Here is a 21,081-nt window from a genome sequence, read left to right as displayed (position 1 = left end):
TTCAACACCGCACAGTGTGGCCACGGGTCATGGCTCCGCGGGACGCCTTTCGCTGGTACTTCGGAACTAGCGCGTAAGTGCAGTAACAGCTGTAGGCGGGGCCTTCGCCGCATCGTCTGCTAGAGTGCGGTGACTTCCATGAATCGCGCTTGCATTGCGGTGGAGCTAACGTCTTTCTAGCTATGCGCACGCAAATTAAGAATCAGCACGACGGTCGATACGCCCAGCGAGAGCGCCTCGTGCTGCCCTTGTTGCTTCTCGCGTCTTTTCTTTCCTTTGTTTTATGGATGTGGTAGCACAAGTAATAAACCTTGGCCCTTGCATGGGTAAAGTCTCGAAGACCGGTGGCATTCCCATAACTAACATACTTAGCGCTTTTGGGCTAACCAGAAGATTCCTACGATGAACATGCCTACGCGGTGTTTTAATTCTTACGTTTAGGTAAAGTGTCTTTACTCACTACAACGCCTCATGACTTCTGTGACAGCGACGAGAACAGTCAATAGCCTCTACCTAGTGAAAACTAAGCTTATTCAGGTAGTACCAGCAACATTTAATATTAGAGGACTATGTAATGCCAACAACATTGCAGCTAATATTCATAACGAAGAAAACAAATGAAAACAGCAAGAAGGTAGTGTGCGTGAGGTCGTTGGTCTTTGAAGTGCTCTCTTATGACTGTAGGTGTATGAGTCGGTGTTTATTGCATCAGAGTTTGATGGTTATACAATGGCTTCTGTCTGTTTTGACAGCTTAGTCATAACACAAATGAAAAGGCCTGCCTGTACGCTTATAAATGAGCTATAGTAATTGCTGTTGTCTCGACAGTGACGCTTAAAATATTTAAAGCTATCGTAGGAAATTGTAGTGCCGTGTTGTTCTGACAAGGCACCGCTATTACCAAACGTGCAGGTCATGATACGTACGCGAAAACAAAAATACTTCTACCACCACACTGACGTGATAAGCAGCTTGGAAGGCATGCAGTCGCGCACGTCAAGCCTCTCGCAGGTTATCCTCTGACCGTGGCCGGCACGTGAATGCGCGCATTTATAGAGGCGCTGTTCTACAGATCGCGGCTGTGCACTTTACTGCTCCGAGTGCGACAACAATGATGATTGAAATGCAACATCACAGCTCATTGGGTATGCTTAATTCCATCTCTCTGTGGTCCTGCTTCCGAAGTCGACTAAATAAAGGAACTATACAGGGCATATATGCTGTTTCGTTCACTTGTAAGAAATGCGCTGTCGACGACAAACGAGGGAAGAAATGTGGGGTTGCGGAAAAGGATATGTTACAAGTTAGTTCTTCATTTGTCACCTTCTTCTGCTAACTGTATGACTTGGCGCTTTTTTCAACTTTCTAATTGTCGACCATCTAGAGTAACAGGCTGGCCTAAGAATGCACCTCCAATTTTCTTTAGGTGTCTGTGCTTAAACTTTGGTTGCTATGAGAGCAGAGCTGTATTGAGAAGCGTTGAAGCAACTTCACACTGGAATACGTCTTGGATATCAATGTTTTGTTATAAATTTCTTGGGTCTCTAAAGTGCAACACTGTTTAAAAATTTTTAGTCAGATTTTAAATTCCGGGTATCTACACCAGAAGTTTCATAGCTTACCAATAGAATACGCCCTCATCAGACCTTCTTTCCTGTCTATGTTTGCCTTATGTGTGGCCGCTCATGCAGTGACTGTTTCGCCGACTTGGCTAGCAAAGTTTTGCTGTCCAGGGAAGTGGTTTAGAATTGTTGAAGCAGTTCTTCTTTGAAATTCAAACATAATTGACATGTCCACTTGCTACGCATTTATCATGGAACCCCTGTAACTATGCTGTTATTTACCAACAACATAAATATTAAAAAAAGAAAAACTAATATCATTCGCTAAAACTTCAACAGTACAACTCTGTCTTGGTAAAACATAATCAATGAGTGCTGATCGCCGGCTTGTTAGTACTGCTTGAAATACGTAAGAGACCCGTAAGCAATATAGTGGATTGGCAACACCAGTGTTCATTACAGGCAACACTATTAAGTGCTCATTATTATTTGTCCAGTGAGCGCATGATTCGCCTAATAAGCTTTTTTGGTTTCTATTGCGATAGCTACGTGAAATTATTATAGTGCAATGACGGTGTGTTTTGAGTGCATGAAATATACTAGAGAAACACACGCACATCTCCTCACTATACATTATGGTTTGTACATGACTTTGTTTTTTTTATTTCGGACTATTCGTATCATGCAGAGTTTCGTACTGTTTACATCCTCGAATTGTGTGAATTATTAGGCATGCATACCCCTGACGCACCATATTTAAACGTCTAATTCGAAAGATGTTCATGTGCTACCACCTTAGGTGACGTTCGTTTCTAAATTTCATTTTATTTCATTTCATTCGTCGTACCCTCAGGGCTTTACAGCATTGCAGAGGGGAGCGGGCACTGATGAACAATGTTAAATAATATTAACAAATAATAACAAATAATAATGACCCTCGTTGAACTTGAGTTCGGAAAAGCTTAGAAAGAAGACAAGTAATGTAGTGATATTTATAATTAAAAAGAGTAATTCGAAAAGGCAATAAACCTGCAGTCAGTGGTTGCAAGCAGCAAAAAAGCAAGGCGTGCACTCACACGTGTGGCTGTCGCTTTTGTTTGCATATAGGTAACGGTGCTGTCATGCTACGACTGCGAACACTTGCATCCAGCTGACCCTTTGCACTATTCGCGTTGTCTGTTTGCAATAAGAATAGCTTTGAACTCTCCCAGATGTATTAGTAGGCACTGACGTGTCAGGAATGAGACGAAGTAGAGAAACGACCTTACTTGCATCAGACAACAGATATGGACATCTCCGCAAGTGAGACAACAGGTACGGTAAACAAGAATTTATTAGAAGATCTTGTTATACTGTACACAGCTAGAGACGCATCAACTGTCCGCGATCAAGGACAGGGGAACTAAATTTTTCCCAATATTCTACGTTCAAGAAAACAACTTTGACATGTGGATGTTTAGCAACCTGATTAGAACAATGGTTGAGATTAACTCTTCAGGGACGTCAGGTACTTGTTATGGCGACAGGTACATTCTCGGTAAGTTATTTATTGAAGTAACAGATGCATGAACTCTCACATATCTGTTATCTTCACTTCATTTTAATAATACACGAAAAAGCTGTCTGTTTAGAATGTTTTTGAAAACCAGAGTCGTGCCTAAAAAAATTGGAGTGAGATTACCGTGACAGCCTCCTAGTCAAATAATCATCGTTGTGCTAACACAAAATTGTATGGAAAAGGAGGAGGAGGAAGAATGGAGGAAGGACAGGGAGGTTAGCCAGTTCTCAAACCGGCTGGCTACACCGTGCTTTGGAAGGTGGTCAAGAGGTATAAAAGATGACCGAGAAGAGACGCTTAAGAAAAAAAAGGAAGATTGTCAACAATACCATTCACGACGCTGCTTAAAGTCTGTCTCTATGACCACTTGACATCAAGAAGCGCAACAACGCCCTCAACGCTTTGCGTGCCGAGGTCGGTCTCTGCCGGTGTCCTAATACCCTTTCTTCCGACAATTGGCGATTGTCAAGTCTATCAATAACTTTCGGACGTCCTTGGCACAGTGAAGTGAGGACACCCGAAGAGAAGATGGGAAAATCTCTCCACGCAGCCAAAGTTTTTGCATGTAGGGCTGTTGGCTATTCTGATTCAAAACGAATAAGCATTCGTAAAGACGATCGCTATCTAGAAACGGCACAGAAGTGTGTCTTCAGCTCTGGTTATTGCTGTTGGAAGGCGGAGCTGTAGGTGAGGGTTCAATTTATGAAGGCGGACGTTGGCAAATGCGGCCGAATTCCACCGAGTAAGTGTTAGTTGTTGTGCAAGTGATTGAAGCTTTGTAGCGGCGTTCATTCTTCATAAACGTGTAGCTGCACAAAGAGAATCATCGTGGGCAGACCGGGCTGCTTCATCTGCACTTACGTTACCATCGATGCTGCAGTGGCCTGGTATTCATCCAGATGCTTTGTCATGCAGTTTCTCTATAGCCCGGTGACGAAGCAGCCTTATTTCAGCAAATAGCTATTTATTTTGTCCATGACGATATGGCGAGGCGATGCCCTGGAGGGCTGCTGAAGATTCGTAGAAGATTGACCATGCCTGCTGTAGTTCTTCTAACGGGAACTCCAGAGTGGCGCGATTGGCGGCGAGCTCTGCAGCCGTAGATGATGTGAGCTGCGATGACTTGAATTTTATTGGGACGGACTTCTGACCTACCTCTGCACCTGTCGAGCTTGCTCAAGTAGCTGACCCATCTGTGTAAATGTGAATGTGTCAATGCGGCCACCGTGTTTCTCACGCAGAAACAGTAGTGTTACTCGTTTTAAGACCAAAATTGACAAATTCCTTTCTTTTTAATTCCGAGAATGATTATCAGGGCTTCCAGGGAATGTAGACACCACAAAAGTAATGGTGGTCTTGATGTGTGCGTGAAGTTCTTGGGAATCACCGTGCGATGTGGAGGAATAATAGTTCAGAATGCAGAGCGTGGTCTGGAAGATAGAAGAAAGGTGAGGTGATGCGATTGACTCCGCGGGTGGCATGTCTTATGTGCGTTCCAAATCATCGACACGAACGTGGGTCGTGATAGGGTGTTCACAAGCGATTTCGACAGTCGCTGCTGAGGATGCGCGTCTCGAATGCCCGAGGCATATTCTCAGTGCTCAAGCTCCTGTTGACTAGAGGACACCTACGTTTGTTATTCGGGCCTTGCCAAGCACGGGCAGGCTGTAACACTGAAGTCGAGAAAAAGAGCAGTATACAGTTGAAGCAAAGCTCGTACCGAAACACCCCTTGATTTTTCCGCAAGAAACATTAGGACGTGGGTGATCGTGGTAATTTTCTTTTTCATGCGAGCAATGTGAGGGCTCCATGACAACTGACGATCTGTTATTACTCCCAAAAAAACGGAGGGTATTTTGATAGCTGATCGTGTGTCTATTATTTCTGGTGAGGTGTGGGGTCATTGTCTTGCGCGTAAACGCAACCAGTGAGCAATATGCAGATGAGAGCTCCGCTCCCCATTGTTGAAGGTAGCTTGACGTGAGGATAGCCGCTCTCTGAAGCCTGGCTCGAACGTGTAGGCGCTAGAGCCTTGATGCCCAGATGCAGATTTCGTCTGCGTAGGTCGACAGATGCACGGACTGTGGCAGGACGTTTACGAGGCCGATGAGCGCAAGGGTGAAAAGTATGGGGCTTATGACACCACCATGAGGTACGCCGTGATAAGTATGATGGTGCCTTGTTGCACCATCTTCTATCTGAACGAAGAAGATTCTGTCCTTCAAATAGCTGTAGATCCATTGGTAAGCGCGGCCTCCCAATCCAATGCTGCCCAAGGTGTCCAGGATGGTTTCATGTAGTACATTGTCACATGCAGCCCTAATATCTAAGAAAAGTGCCGCTGATAACCTCTTTAGGCTTTTCTGCTGTTGCATAGACGTGACAAGATCAACAACATTGTCTATGGAAGACCGTCCACGTTGAAAGCCGGTCAAAGCACTGTCAAGCTCGTTGCCCTGCATGTAGGTGAGAGGGCTAGCAAAACCAGGGTGGTTGTATAAAGTGACATATATCATTCTCTCGCACTTTAGAAGATGTGGCGTAATAATAAATTTTGGCAGCACGTTAGTTCTCACAACATATGCAGAAGGCAAGACCCCACTCCCTATATCGCTGTGCACTTGCCATACGATCGCGGACCATTATTCTTGGAAGTCGCCGCTAGCCGCTGTGTGAGAGGCACGCATTTAGCGAATTCGTGATTCTCAACCAGTCGTTTTGTTACTCCTCTTTCAAGCTTTGTGCGCTTGACGTGGTGCTGCCATACCCTGCGAAATGAACCCACATTTTGCAAAGCGACGGCTCCACGTCACGACAGGATACAACGTATGTGATGGTGTGCTCATGTGTGCGCTCATTTCGTGCTTTCACAAGCTTCCATTTGTCTCTGACTTTAACCCTACGCCAGGTGTTTACATCAAAGCATAAGGTTGGTACAGGGTAGACAATGTGAGTACTCATACCAGATCATTCACCTGCTCTGGTTTGCTAAGAGGCTGCGGTAGGGGAGAGGCCCACACTTGTAGAGTATTCTTATCTTTGCGCTATATTTTCCTTATGTTTATGTACGTTCGACGTGCGTTATTAGTCTACAAAAAGGTAACAGTGTGAAGATAACCACAAGATATAATAAAAAATCCTGACGTTTGTTCATCATATGATGTTACTGTGAAGGCAAATAAGGAAAACGTGAATAAATGGTAAGGATAACTTGTTAATACGGGATTGAAGACTTTTTCCTTTATATGCGAGCACAAAATCTGTGCCATAGTGCTGTTGATAAGACTACGTAAGCATCTATTTTGATTATAAATATAAGTTCAATTTTCTGCGTGTGCCAATTACAATATTGTCTTAAGGCACTCCGTGGCATAGGGCTCTAATTAATTTTCTGCACGTGAGTTATACATTCCACTCCGATAGGCCATGAAAGACGCATATGACCACTGTTGCTTGGGTACATATCATCATCATCATCATAATCATCATTATCATGATCATCTTCACAATCATTATCATCAGTTTGACTACGGCGACTGCAGGAAAAATACTTCTTCCATATTCCGCCAGTCAACTCGGTCCTGTGCTCTGTGCTGTCACTTTACACCTGCTAAATTCCTAAACTCGCCCCTAACTCTGTCACCCCCCAGCCCGCGTGCCTTCTCTAAAAATCTAGTCTGTGATGCGTGGGAGCATATACTGACAAGCTAATCTGCTTGCTGCACAGGGGCGGCATATATGTTCCACACATTGAGATGACTGAGCAATTCAACCGTGCTGATTCATTCAACAGAAGCCCTTGTGTTGTTTATTCATTTTTTCTCCCTCTCTTTTTTGTTCGTTTACATATTTTTATTAACTTTATTTCATACTCAGAAGGCCACAAGGTGGTATGGACAAGGGCGACTTGGCAAGTATTTATCAAACGCAGGCAGGCAGCAGCGTGTTTGATTGCGAAAACGAAGGCAGGAAGGTAGTTGCAGTCATTTCTAGCTCGTTGCAAATGAAGAAATATAACAAGAGCTTGTGCGGCTCAAGGGAGTTTTATTAATGAAGTTTTGAATGAACTAGGCAGATACAAAACAGGGCGACAAGAAGGGTCCTTTTTAACAAAAACGAATCTGTTAGCATTGAAAAGTTTTATTCTAAAGTTCTAAATGCAAGGAAATACCATGTGATTTAAGCTGGTAGAGTAAGGTTAGCTTTCATTATAGCAACCTTGCCTTACCGATAGTCCTTGAAACCCAAACAGTTATTATTCTGCGTACCTGCGTAAAAGTGTCATTTATCACTTACACTTGGCGGCTACTCTGTCTGTTTTTGTTTGTCCAGAGATTGAGATGAGCGTTAAACTAGAAAGATCTGAAGAATGAATAAAAAAGTTTACCGGTTCATTTAGAAGACCACCTTTTCTTTAACTCTCGAATTTAATAAAGCCATGCAAGTGTGAAAAATGGCCATAAAATGTAATTTCATTTATGGTGGCCGGGAACTCATTCATTATTTACCCTAATTCATCAAACATTGAAGCGAGCTTACATAGCTTATTCCAGGCGTCAAACTGTTGAACGACTTCTGCAGTGAATACAACTCAATGTGAGAATGATATGAAGGAGAAAGGTGCTGAGTGAGTAGTTACGTGAGGTTAAAGTGTGTATAATTGTTTAACTCTGAAAAGTATTTTATGAAATTTGTGCAGGACTTGATATGCCTGTATTTTCATTACTACAAGGCAAGTTCTTAAAAAACTCTATAGTGACACTTTCGAGCACAAATTCTGAAACCTTCTGGAAAATACCATCATTTCTTTAATGAAGTAAAAAACTATTATTGGCCTAAATTACTCTACCACTAATGAATTCCGAATACAGCGAACGCCTAGCAGACTCGATACAGAAGAATACTGAATACATGCAAAATCACCAGCACGTGGACAAAATGCTTAGTAAGAATGATTGGTCTTTGATATAATATCAATAGTTATAATAATAATAATAATAATAATAACAATAATATTAATAATAATAATAATAATAATAATAATAATAATAATAATAATAATAATAATAATAATAATAATAATAATAATAATAATAATAATAGTAATAATAATAATAATAATAATAAAATAATAATAATAATAATAATAATAATAATATCCTGAGTTTTGTGTTCCAAAACCACGGCATGTTTGTGAGAGGCGCTGTAGTGAAAGGTTGGGGAAAATTTAACCATCTGGTGTTCTTTACCAAGCTCTGGCGTCGAACAGTACACCGACCTCTGCGAACACAGCGACCGAGAGTGGACTCGTAACATAGGGGTTAGTTGCCGAGCACCTTAGCCACTGTTCCACCAGGCGGGTATGAAGTAGAGTCTACTGTCCGAGGTGCACCCTCCAGCACATGCTGTGGCAGTGTCACGACTTGAACGGGGGCTCAGGGTCTCCCTCCACTGAGGAAGACTGGCTCCAGCTTATCACCAGCTCTGCAAATGACCAGCAGCTAAGGGCTGTCCAGAGAGCCCGCGAAGTCGCCGAGAGCTTTAACCTCCCGGTGCCATCGTGGGCGGGGCCCCCAGACGGTGCCCCCTGACGGGGGCATTCTCGTCTTCTCAGGACCAAATAAAGTTTATTGACTGACTGACTTACTGTCGCAGAAGCCTGGACCTCGCTACAAAAACCATTCGGCCTTAAATATGGCACAAATGTGATGTAGGGGCATGTAAATACTCAAAAAAATTTTGTAGAGAGGCATGTAGTGTATTTGTTTTACTAAGCTTAAGTGCTACAATACGCAATTTTTTGCCCTTCCCCTCCACTCTAGGATTTATTTGCAAGTTATTTTTTCCCCGCACAGAGTTCTCGCCAACTTGGGACGTCAAGTTGAACTGGCACGACAGAGTAGTGCTTTGGGTGCTTCGCCAGGGAATCATACCACGGCATGATGCAATCACGCCTGACGGTAACCGGCGCTTCGCCAAGAAAAACGGACTGAACCTGAGCCAAGTTTACGCTATCTTGCTTCAATACATTGCACAGGTAAGAAGATTTATGTATATACGCCAGGCTTCTGAGTTCGAAGTTTTCATTGGCCAGGAACTTCTTTGAATTTTATTGGGGTGAATTGACGAACATGGCGTGCGTGAATTACAGAAGTTCAGAAACACGTGTAAAAAAAAAATACCGGGAAAAAGTCTGAAAAAGTACACTGTGTCCGCAACTAATTCTCTTCCTGGGTCTTTCCTTACCTGTGCTTCTGCGATTGCGTGATTTTTATTGTTATTCGTCACCATAAACGCAACTGAACTTGTTCACATCACTACACTTGCTCGGGAAACCAAGAAAAGCATTTTGTGCCAAAAGGAATCCGGGTGCATCAGCGAATAGGATAACAAAAATATGAAGTATGATTTGCACCTTACTCCTTAAAGAAAACGTGGCCACTTTCAGTAGCAGAGTGGCAGTCAAGCTGTCGTTTGCTGCAACCGAACTTCGCGATGAGGGCAAAAGACGTGCAAAACTTTCAGCCACTAAGCTGTGTCCTTGTGTCCTCTTTTGATACTTTGACTACGATCGAGGGCGACTACGCGTGGTTGCTGTTAGAAACGGTGAACACTGCGCGTGCTAGAAGAAGAGAAAGGTGAGCTACGCCTCGTACCAAGGAAAGCTTGGCTTTTTTAATGCAAGGCGTTTCTTAGCGAACTTTGGCGGCTTTGGGCGTAACTATCTATCTATCTATCTATATCTAACTATCTATCTATCATCTATCTATCTATCTTTTTATCTTTCTTTCTATCTATCTCTCTATCTATCTAAGACATTTAGATGCCCTCGCAGCCGTTTCGCTAGCTTCACAAATGCCAAGTTTGGCATTACGGGGCGTGAATGGATGGCGAAGTTAGGTGACTGGTACAAACAAGATAATCGAGAGATGCGTGTCATAAGAGAACATGGCTGCATGATTTGATTGATATGTGGGGTTTAACGTCCCAAAACCACTATATGATTATGAGAAACGCCGTAGTGGAGGGCTCCGGAAATTTAGACCACCTGGGGTTCTTTAACGTGCACCCAAATCTGAGCACATGGGCCTACAACATTTCCGCCTCCATCGGAACTGCAGCCGCCGCAGCCGGGATTCGAACCCGCGCCCAGCGGGTCAGCAGCCCAGTACCTTAGCCACTAGACCACCGCGGCGGGGCACACGGCTGCATGCCACGCTCTTGATGCGCTAGCCGCCGTTTCGCTAGCTTCATGTGGTCAAAATTTGGTATGACGTCTCAAAACGCACGACATAGGCAAATGACACGCCCAAATATAATAATAATGACATGCGTGCATGTAACAACATTGCTACATGCCACACTCATGATGCAGTTGTGACCGTTACGCTAGCTTCAAATATGCCAATTTTGGTATTACGTCACGTCAATGGATGACGAAAGTTTGTAACTGGTGCAAACATAATAATCGTGAAATACGTGTCATGTAACAACGTGACTTCATGCTACGCTCATGATGCACTCGCGATCGTTTCGGTAGTTTCACACATATATCAATTTTGTTACTACAGGACGTGAATAAATCACAAAGGCATGTGACTGATTGAAACATTATAATGATCAGGTGCGTGATGTGTAACAACATGACTACATGCCACGCTCATGATGCACTTGCGGCTGTTTCGCTAGCGTCACATGTACCAAATTTGGTATTACGTGACGCGAACGGACAACTTAAGTAAATCACACGTCCAAATATGATAATCTTGACATGCGTGTAATGTACCGACATGACTACATGTGACCTTGATGATGTGCTCGCAGCCGTTTCGCTAGCTTCAAATATATCAAATTTTGTGTTACAGGACGTGAATAGATGACCAGGGCATGTGGCAGGTAGAAACATGATAATTGTGAGATGATTATTATGTTACAACGTGGCTACAAGCTCCGCTCATGATGTGCTTGCGGCAGTTTCGCTAGCTTCACATGTACCATATTTGGTATTACGTGACGCGAATGGGCGACTTAAGTAAATCATACGTCGAAACATAATAATGATGAGATGCGTGCATGTAACCACATAACTTCATTCCACAATTATGATGCGCTCGTGGCTGTTTTGCTAGCTTCAAACATGCCGCATTTGCTATTACGTCACGTCAATGAATGGCGAAAGTATGTGACTGGTGCAAACATGATAATCGTAACATGTATGTCATTCGAGAACGTGACTACTTGCTTTGCTCATGATGCGGTCACGGGAGTTTTGCTAGCTTCAAATATGCCAAACGTGGTATTACGTCACGTCAATGAATGACGAAGTTATATGATTGGCGCAAACATTATAGTTATGAGGTGCGTGTTATGTAACAACGTGGCAACATCCTACGATCATGCTGCGTTTATGGCCATTTCGCTTGGTTAAAATATGCCAAATTTGGTATCACATCTCGTGAATGAATATCTAAGGTATGTGGCTGGTGCAAATATGATAATCGTGAAATGCGTGTCGTGTAACAACGTGACTACATGCTACGCTCATGATGCGCTCGCAGCCGTTTCGATCGCTATCTTCAAATATGCCAAAGTTGGTATTACGTCACATTATTGGATGACGAAGGTATGTGAGTGGTTCATGCATTAAAATCGTGACATGCGCGTTATGTGACAACGTGACTACATGTTACGCTTATTATGCGCTTGGGGCCATTTCGCTAGCTTCAAATATGCCAAATTTGCCCTGGTAAAAATTTCTCTACTGGTTTATTCTCGTTTTTAGTGGTCCCAGTTGGGAGTGAACTGGTTTCTTCTGGTCACAGTTGGAAGTGAACTGATTTCAAATGGTCCCAGCAGAAGGCCACTGGTCTTGAACTGGTACCAGTAGAATGTTGCTGGTTTTGAATTAACAGGATACTGGCACAAGTGGGATATTGCTGGTGTTGAACTGGTACTGTTCTGGTATCAGTAAAGTGTTGCTGATTTCGTGGCGACTGAGTACTGGTACTAGTATGATGTTGCTGGTCTTGAAATAGGGTCACACAGACCCCAGTAAAATGTTGCTTGTCTTCCACTGGGAACACACAGGTTCCTGTGAAAGCTACTGGTCTTGAACTGAGGTATCATTGGTTCAAGTTGGACAACTCATGTTGAAGATTGAATTGGTTTTCGTGGAAAGCTGCTGATTTGAAAGTTGGATTGCATTGGTTTCACTTGATAGTGCTTATTTGTAAACGCACAGCTTTGAGTGATTGGAATGGATGTTCGCGTCTTGAATTTCGCACTCAAGAGAAAAACTGGCAACTAATCTTGACAAGAAACATACATGAATATCATGTGCCCAGGTGGCACTGCGAGTTATACTGGAGAGTCATGTATTCAGTGTGACAAATATTCAGTGTGACCTCAATGAGCTCTTCTGAACACATAATGCTAAAAAAGCGACACATCCCAAGTGAATAAATAGTATTGTACTAGCTTGACACCGTTTCAACTTCAAAACGGCTGTCTTCATAGGAGAGATCGCCTCTGAAGTCAGTTCATTCATGAGGTTAAGTATAAAGCAAACAATCGTAAACATAAATGCTAGCTAAATGGCAATTCTCACTCACCTCTGCAAACATTCCCTGAAAGTGGTACATAAATAAAATAAATATTTTCTCTATTTATTCAAGGCACATGTGCTGTTTTGTTGGTATGGAAACAAAGGTGTGTGTAGAATTAAGGGACCCAGAATACACATAACCAGGTATGCATAATTACTATTAATTTTAAAATCTTTTCGTTTAAAGCACTTTGTTCGTGGTCCTGCAGGCAGCAAATAAGTTGAAAACATGCATCCGTTCATGCTTTCAGTATGAATGAATGGAGTTAACACAGCAGTAGTTAACATACAAGAAAAAAATGGGTTACACAAGTAACTTATGTTCCAATAAGTTATGAATATGTTAACACACAATTACTAATCATATCATTGTAAAGTATTGAGCGAAAATATGCACACTGCTCTTCGTATCAACACATAACTAATGAAACCACTAAGTGATCAAAGAAAGAATGGTACTAAATTCTACAGCTGCGTTGCCTTACACAGAATTTATTCCTATATAGAGTGGGAATGAGGATGAAAAAAAGGCAGGGAGGTAGGTCAACCATGGCTGAGCTCGGTTGGCTATCTTGAACTGTGGAGAGGGTAAGGGGAATAAAAGTTAGAAATAGAAAGAGAAGGAGAGAAATGTCACTCATTCCGTCGATAAAACGGCACTTATTTGCTTAACGTTACAGACGGTCAGTCACATCCGTGTCTTAAACAATTGAGCACATTCGTTGCATTAATTTCTATGTGCGTAATAGATGCAACTGCTTCTCGGTATGAGATATCATCTCTGGCCCTTTTCTTCAGTATTGTTAGCTCCTTTCGAATAAAAGGACAGTCCTTCGAAAAGGCATCATGGGGTCCAATGCAGTTTGAGCACTTCAAATTCGTGGCCTGGCACGTTTCCTTGTTGTGGTGCCCAGTACATCGGGACCAGATAGAACAGTTCATGCACACACCACTTGCATGACCTAACATCATGCACTTCCAGGACTGAAGTGGTTTCGCAATGAAAGGGCGAACTGCGTCACAGGAGTGGCCCACTTTTACGTGTGATGGAAGTGATTCCCCCTTATATCTAATTCATACGCGTCGTGATGTCCCGATACGACTTATACTTGTAACAATGGCATCTTCCGAAGCCGGCTTAATCAAGACTGGTAGGTCCGAGTTGTTAATGGCTTCGGCAACTTCATATATCACCCCACTGCTCACTTCTTTGCCCAGTGATATACGAGAGCGGACTTTCATCCCATTAAGTTCCGTTACTTCACGCAATCTGTCCCGCGCAGTCACATGATTGACGTCAATCGCTAGGGTGTTCTTGCGGCTATTCACTCTGACTTCCTTTACTTCGTTCGGCACCAGTGCCTCTAGCTGTAGAGACACGGCTTGCCAATTAAGACGTCTCATGTTGTCACTAGCGAGAACTGTCATGAAAAGAATAGTTGATACCTCCGTATTTCACGAAGATCGCATAGTGGGCTCACTCGAATTGAGTGACGTGATCAGAAGTTGTCTCTTTTTCTTGGGGTTCCTGACAAGCTCGAAGTTGTCGTCCCCTGCTTCATCACTGCTGACGTTGTAAGGTTTGGTGTCATCACTGTCAGTACCACTTTCGGAGCTGTAGCGCTTCCTGTAAGCAACACCCACGGTCATTCCGGTGTCGGGTAGTTTTCCGTTGGGCTCTACTTCCATTGCACACCTGCAGGAGACCGCGCTTCACAGGTGAAATGAAAATTATTGACAAAAATCCATGGAACTCAAACATTTGGCATTATGCCACACCGGCACTTCGTCGTCGTCCTAGAACCCCAATTTATCGATAGGTTCCTAAACAGAGGACCACATGGAAAACAAGACACCGTTTTTGATGTATTCGCTTCCATAGATATTGAAAAGTAAAAAAAATAATATTACTCAATGAGTGAAACTTGAACGTTAGCCTGCTTGAAGGTAGAAAACGTCAGGTTAGCACATCATAATGGCAGTAGTCACATATCCTGGCCCTCATATAGCTGTGAAAGCCTGATGGTCATTTCTAAGAATGGTAATCTATGTTATGAAAACTGTATAAACAAATGAAAGATGTATACCTTAGCCAGTAAACTTGGTGAAAAGTGGCACCAATGAATGCCAAATATTAACTGGGTTCCAAGCCATTGAAACCACACAACTCCATCATTACAACCAATAATTGTTATGGGGTTAACAAAAATGACATGAATAAGGTCAAAACATTTAACTTGCTTGCAAGTAAGATAGTGCGAATATGTACTACCTGTTTCTAGAAAAGGCACAGTTTGTCATCTTTGACTGCTTCATACGAAGTTGGTAATGCCAAATTGAATTGTAATTTTCGCTTCTCGTACAAGGCATTGCTCTCTTACTGCAAGACGCAGTGATCACAGCTAGAATTACTGCTTGTACAAACTGCTTCGTATAATTCATGAAATATGCACCCCAAATGTGCCCACCATGATGGTTCTGCGACGCGGACGATGCCCAATTTTTTGTGGAACATCACAATGGCCCCCCTGTCTACATCATACTATTAGCAGTGTCATGCGGTGCTGAAAATTCAGCTGAGCACTCATGCGGTCTGCAAAACCTAGTTAAAATATCTTAACAGCAACATTGGTTACTTACAATCAGTTAGAAGTGCTGACATTTGCTCGATCATCAAACAAGAGAAGCATCTCAAGTTTCCATCTCTGGTGTCAGGAGTATTTTAAAGAAAAATTGCACAAGAACTGTACGTGGTGTAAAAACTTTGCTATTATTTCAGTTATTAAAATATTTTGAATTTCATCACACATGAATGGCTACCAATTTTGTTGCTAACAGTGTTTTCTGTGGCATCCTTATGAAAATTTTTTTTCTATCGCACTCAACATTGGTACAAAGAGTAACATTTGTTGACAATTCTACTAAAAATAACTAATTCGCCCTTTGACATTTTATTACATGACTTGTGTTATAGGCACACTCAGAGTAAAACCTATGTGACACAATAACTATTATTACAGAGTTTGCAATATCTTTGAATGAAACAGTGTGCTTGATTATTGGGCGTTTTTCTTGCCCAGTCACAAGGGCAGTGCTGTCTGTTTTCCTCGGCCTCTTGTATGCTTGACTCTGAAACATGGTCCAAGCTCCAATCACTCTGTCATGCTCCAAAACAATTTCACAGGTGTTGTGTTCAAGCTGATTTTTTACCAAGCTAAGCAGTGATTGAGATACTTCCCTGGCTTACTGACAAGGGTAACAGCTGATTCACTGCTTGAACAGCCAGGCTTCACTAAAAAACGCAGAGTCTGTGGACATGCTTGTGCACACAAGTTTTCGTGGCTGCTTTCCATCAAGATCCGTTCCACTATTTCAATTGGCACAGCCTTAGTGGGAGCGGCCCGCGACGTTTCGCTAAAGGAGTAGCGTTTTTTAAGACCCCATAAAGTACTTTTTCTGTCTGTTAGTTGATAGTGCCAATTTTTGAGGTAGCCAATGTTGAACTCAAAGCTAAAGCAGGGCTGTGCCCAGAGGAGAGCTTGCAGCACCACATCAGCTGACGGACTTTGTATATCATGCGCTTCTCGCAATATATGAACTGTACATCAACTACAAACCGTGCAAGGCAGGCCGTACTAGCAGTAAATTCAGCTTTACTCACTGTGTCTTGCAGTAATAGTGCAGTTCCTTGGACGAAAAGTGAAAAGTGCTTAAAAAATGTGCTGGCAAAAGCCCCTCAAAGCATGGTAGCGAAAAATACAACAGCTATTGCTGCCATTCGCTAGCCTTCCAGTATTTTCGCACTGAAAGAGAGCGAGAAAGACGTGATACTGATTGAGGGGGCTGAATTGCACAAAAGCGTTTATCTATATTAGATAAAGCTTGTGCTGAACCAACGTATAATGACTCATTTACTGCGAACAGCCACAGCTCTGTGAAATGCTGCCCTACACCTAAAAGCACAAAATTCATGTAATCTTGGGTGAAACTTCAGATGACATTGAAGTGTGGCAGGTTAATCACAGGTGTTGAGCCATTCAACCCTTTGTATAGATGGTGTAGTGTTGACGCCTTTTTTGTGTGTTGTTTTAGTGTTTTTCCGTAAATTTCCTTCATGCTTGGCTGCCAGGCCCAGTTGGTACTTGACAGTTACACTTCGGCGAAACAAGAAGTAATACAAATAAACATGAAAAAATGCCTGTCCAGTTCCTTATTTGCTGACATTTAGGGTTAATTGGTTTTCTACAATGAACGCCTCATACACATTTTAGAAATGTACCTTAAATAAATACACAAAAAACATGGCCATTTCACCTGCTGTTCTCATCAGAATGCAGCCATTACAATCTAAAATTAATTCGCCACATCATGCTTGGCAGCAAAATGCCACAGCCACTGTGAAGGGGATACAAAGACTCGTCAATATTCCAAAACTTTTTTATTGGAGATACTAAGCAACATGGGAATTTCCTTTATACCCCTAAGATGTAATTTATAATAATGGTGGGTCAAACGGCAGCATTTTTGAAAAATAACAAACTTTTAGCAAGAACACAGAAATTGCTTGTAAATGAACAATATAACTGCCCATATATATGCATGATTTGTTTGCTCGAAGACCATAAGAACGTGGCCTCAAAATTAAAAAGATTTACTTGAATGTTATAGCGTCTATGAGACAGCAAAATTTGTTACAAGCTTTACCCACCATCCACGGTCTTCCTTTGATGTGAGCACCATCCACAGCCATAGTAGCTACTATACTGCATAAAAGTTTGCAGTGCTGCTCGGGCCGGAGCATGAGCACAACAGCTGAGGCAGTAAACTTGCAATAAGTACATTCTATTTAAAACCATGCAGGGCTCTCATTATACTTTACTTTTGTTGTTCAAATATTTTCATATTGAAACAGACATACTACTTTTATGTGAAATATATGAGAGTACTAAGCACATCAGACAAGAAAAATGACCCACATGGCTCAGAACCAGCAACTGGGTTTATTGAGTGACTCGTTACTTTTTAAGCAAACTGCTTAAGTGAGTGCATATGTGCATTGTCACAATACATTCGTAAATTTAAGCACTGTTTTATACTTATCAATACTTTTATACTACCAAGTTACCAAATCTTCCTGTATTCCTCATTCTGCTTTTATTTCACAGATTTGAAAGCCCTGTCAGTGAAGTATTTGAATTGCATAATAGTCAAAATATAATTTATTGTAATTCAGGTGTTAAGTTTTTTTTCATTAGGACGTATGAAATTAAGTAAACCTCATACAGTGCTCATGACATTTGAGCCTGACACTAGCTAACCACACATGTTCAGTACCATGATTGAAACAGAGTTTTTTTCTCACCTGTGAACGCAATGGTCAGGTGCCACCCATGCCAGTCACACCTTCGTTGGCATTGATGCCTCTCATTTGCTGTACAAAGCTTCCAAGAAATAAATCATATCAGGATATGACTGGCCATACCACAGGGCACTTACTTTAATGTTTTTGGACCTCAACTGTTGTGGTAGCTTGTTCACTGCAATCTGTATCGGCTAAATAGAAAATTTGAAGGAGTTGAAAAGCAGACTGCCATCAGCATTGAAGGTTAGCGTGAGGTCACCCTTCCCCAGTTTTTGTCTCAGTTCTTGGTATATAGAGCCGTATGTTATTTCCCTGATTTTTCTCACGTCAGCTGACGTTTTGGCTTGCTCTTGATAGTTGAAAGATTGCAGCCTTTGACCTAAATCATTTGCGACAGCTTGATCACAGAGCAAGGAAGAAAGCTGCCGCACAATTGGCAAGGTAACAAGAAAGTGGCCGTCCAGCATCAAATTCCGTCCACTGTAGCTGTTGTTACAAGTTGAGCAGCCGGCCTGAAAGTTGTTTCGTTCCTGCCACGGAGGAAGGAAAAAGGTAAGGAGAGGGCATGCCCAGCCGGCACAGGGCGTAAAGAATGTGGCGGAAATGACATCGTGGCGGCCATATTCACTAGGCACAATGGCGGCGTTGCTATGGTTACGTGTTGCGCTGTGGAGCTGGTCTAGCAGTGAGCGGCCGCGGCTGGCGGCGGAATGTGTGCCTCCCCAGGTCTCGTGCTGAGCCGTGGCGGACAATATCTGTGCTCTGTGCCGCGTTATTGGTTACGCAGTGTTCTCCTGGCTCATACATTACTCTTAGCAATGTTTACAAATCCCTTTGTCCATCACGGGGTTTCAACAGTGCGTAGAACAAGTGCATATCCATGTGTCGTGCGGCGGATGACGCGGATGAAGCAGTTAGTGTTCAGCGAAATTGCGTTGGGCACCATGACGAAGCCGAATGACGACCAATGCCTTGCAGGTCAGTGACGGTTGAGCAGTGCTCCTGCTTGTGACAACGGACGACGCTGTTGAGCCCAGCAAGACGCCGTGAGAACCATGTGCACATAAGTAGTTTCGTGTTGTGTATGTATAGTACCAACGTGCATGTGCGTATTAAAACACCTTTTCTGTTCCGCTTGGTACACTCTCCACCAGCATTGCATGTATTCTCAACGTAACAGCAACCACATTCAACTGTCACTAGCACCGTGCTCAATGTCACCACGGTCGCAGAATGCTGACGCCGGTGAGTTTCACGCAGAACACGGGACACAGTGGCAGGACGCTGCGTCGGACGCGTGGCGGAATGCAACCGTAGAAGGCGCACGACCGATCGTGTTGTCTGTACAGTTGCTGAATTAATGACGTGAAAGCACTCACCGTTGTCAGTGCATCTAGCGCGCGTTCTCTCGTAGTTGTTTCGTTGTCGGCGAGCTGTTACTCCCTGTTATTACTCGGACGAAGCGATTTCGCTGAAGGTGTCCCGCTGGCTCAGAGTGATGAGCCCAGTTCCATTAGTTTCGGATCGTCACGACACACGCGCTGCACAGCCCACGTGCTTTCCGAGCCGGAGAAGGATTCGCGCCTTCTGCTTCGCATTTATATGTAAACAAGATAGGAGAATTTGCCTAGTCAATATGGCCGACTTCCGGCTTCATCGCGGCTTCACAACGAGTGACGTCAGGGCCTCTCCTTACCTTTCCTTCCTCCGTGGTTCCTGCAGATCACCCGACGTCTCTCCTAGTGAATTCCTGCAAAGCGCACGGTAGAAGTGAAATCAGGCGGCCCAGATTCTGGCTCCCACTTGCTCCTTAAACTTGTACTTTGACGTCGGATCGTCATGCTTTTCAATTATATGCACAATCAGCCTCTGCAGAGCTTCAACAGCTTCTCAAGACGAGCCGGTCTTCAGTGCAAAGCTCAGTACCACTAACAGCAAGTCGTGAGCCGATTGTTCATGATCACTCTGCACAGGTAGCGCTTCAGGGGAGGTCGAATTAGTCGCAGGCACAAAATTGCCGTCTTGCAGTATTTTCTCATGCAGCGTCCATGACGTTGCCTGCATTGTCGTCGTCTCACCATGGAACATCTGGCGCCTGGACAGCTTTGATGCTGCTTTGGTTGTCATTGGTGCCTAGCGCGAACGCACAGCTTTGCAGATACGTCCGCAACGATTTCGGAAGGTCAGAAGCATTGTTTATTGGCTCCAAATGCTGCTTTATGGAACGCATATTCGCGAAAAATAGAGACGGCCGAGGCAAACAGCACCAAAACACACCGTTGTTAACGTTGTCGGCACTATTCGATATCACTGGATTGCATTGGATCACACTTGCAAAACAAACCCGCCCACACAAAGAGTTAATATAGTCGCTCTGTTTATTAACTCAATGCGCCCACATTAGTCAATGGCGGATGCTTGTGTTAAAACATACCAAAAATTATTCAGATCTTTACTACATATAAATATTTTACATTTAACTATAAAGTTTGTCTAGCACTTGGGAAATAAGTTTCCTGAAATCACTGCATGACAATGGCTATTTTGTGAAACACGTCAATGCAATCCTATCCAATTGAGTGGATTTTGGTCTTGCTTTGTGTGTTCATGTGTGGCTAAGGTTTTCGTGCTTCGATCGTGCATTCATTTCCAACACTTTGCAGTTTTTGTTGCGTCATCGAGACGCTTGCGGTGGTAACATTTCTAAACCATTTCGACGAGAAACGTCACGTCAATGCGGTCAGAGACATCAAAGATTTCGTGCCTTCAAACGACTCGGATTTTGATAAACGCGCTACGTATAGTGCTTTCTGGCACGACCCGGTGGATGATGAAGACCCTGGTTTCAATCAGGCCGAGATCCTGATATTGACAGGTATGTGTTTAGGATTCTGTAACAGTGCGCGTATTATTATCAAAGCAGTTGAGCATATGGGTTTAACATTTTAACGTAAATAATAGCACAAATGTTTGAACGTTGTTGTTCTAGCTCAGA

At 43.0% G+C, this 21,081-nt stretch overlaps 1 protein-coding gene across 4 annotated transcripts in view; it reads left to right on the top strand.

Annotated features, from left to right (window-relative positions):
* Window positions 1-1,027: 1,027 nt before the first annotated feature.
* LOC119165111 (dehydrodolichyl diphosphate synthase complex subunit DHDDS-like) overlaps window positions 1,028-21,081 on the top strand; it is a 44,263-nt gene continuing 24,209 nt past the window's right edge. For 2 of the 4 annotated variants that reach the window (XR_012885751.1, XM_075872411.1), the window contains exons 1-2: window positions 1,028-1,145; window positions 8,976-9,157. The gene's annotated coding sequence lies outside the window, so the exon portion shown is untranslated. Of the gene's footprint in view, window positions 1,146-2,757; window positions 2,877-8,975; window positions 9,158-21,081 lie in introns of those variants that run through there. The other 2 variants (XM_075872412.1, XM_075872410.1) reach the window with 1 other exon arrangement.

Source organism: Rhipicephalus microplus, chromosome 8 (assembly GCF_043290135.1).
Source record: "Rhipicephalus microplus isolate Deutch F79 chromosome 8, USDA_Rmic, whole genome shotgun sequence".
Taxonomy (NCBI): domain Eukaryota; kingdom Metazoa; phylum Arthropoda; class Arachnida; order Ixodida; family Ixodidae; genus Rhipicephalus; species Rhipicephalus microplus.
The sequence above is the reverse complement of the archived record's forward strand: the minus strand, read 5'-3'. Positions and strand labels throughout refer to the sequence as shown.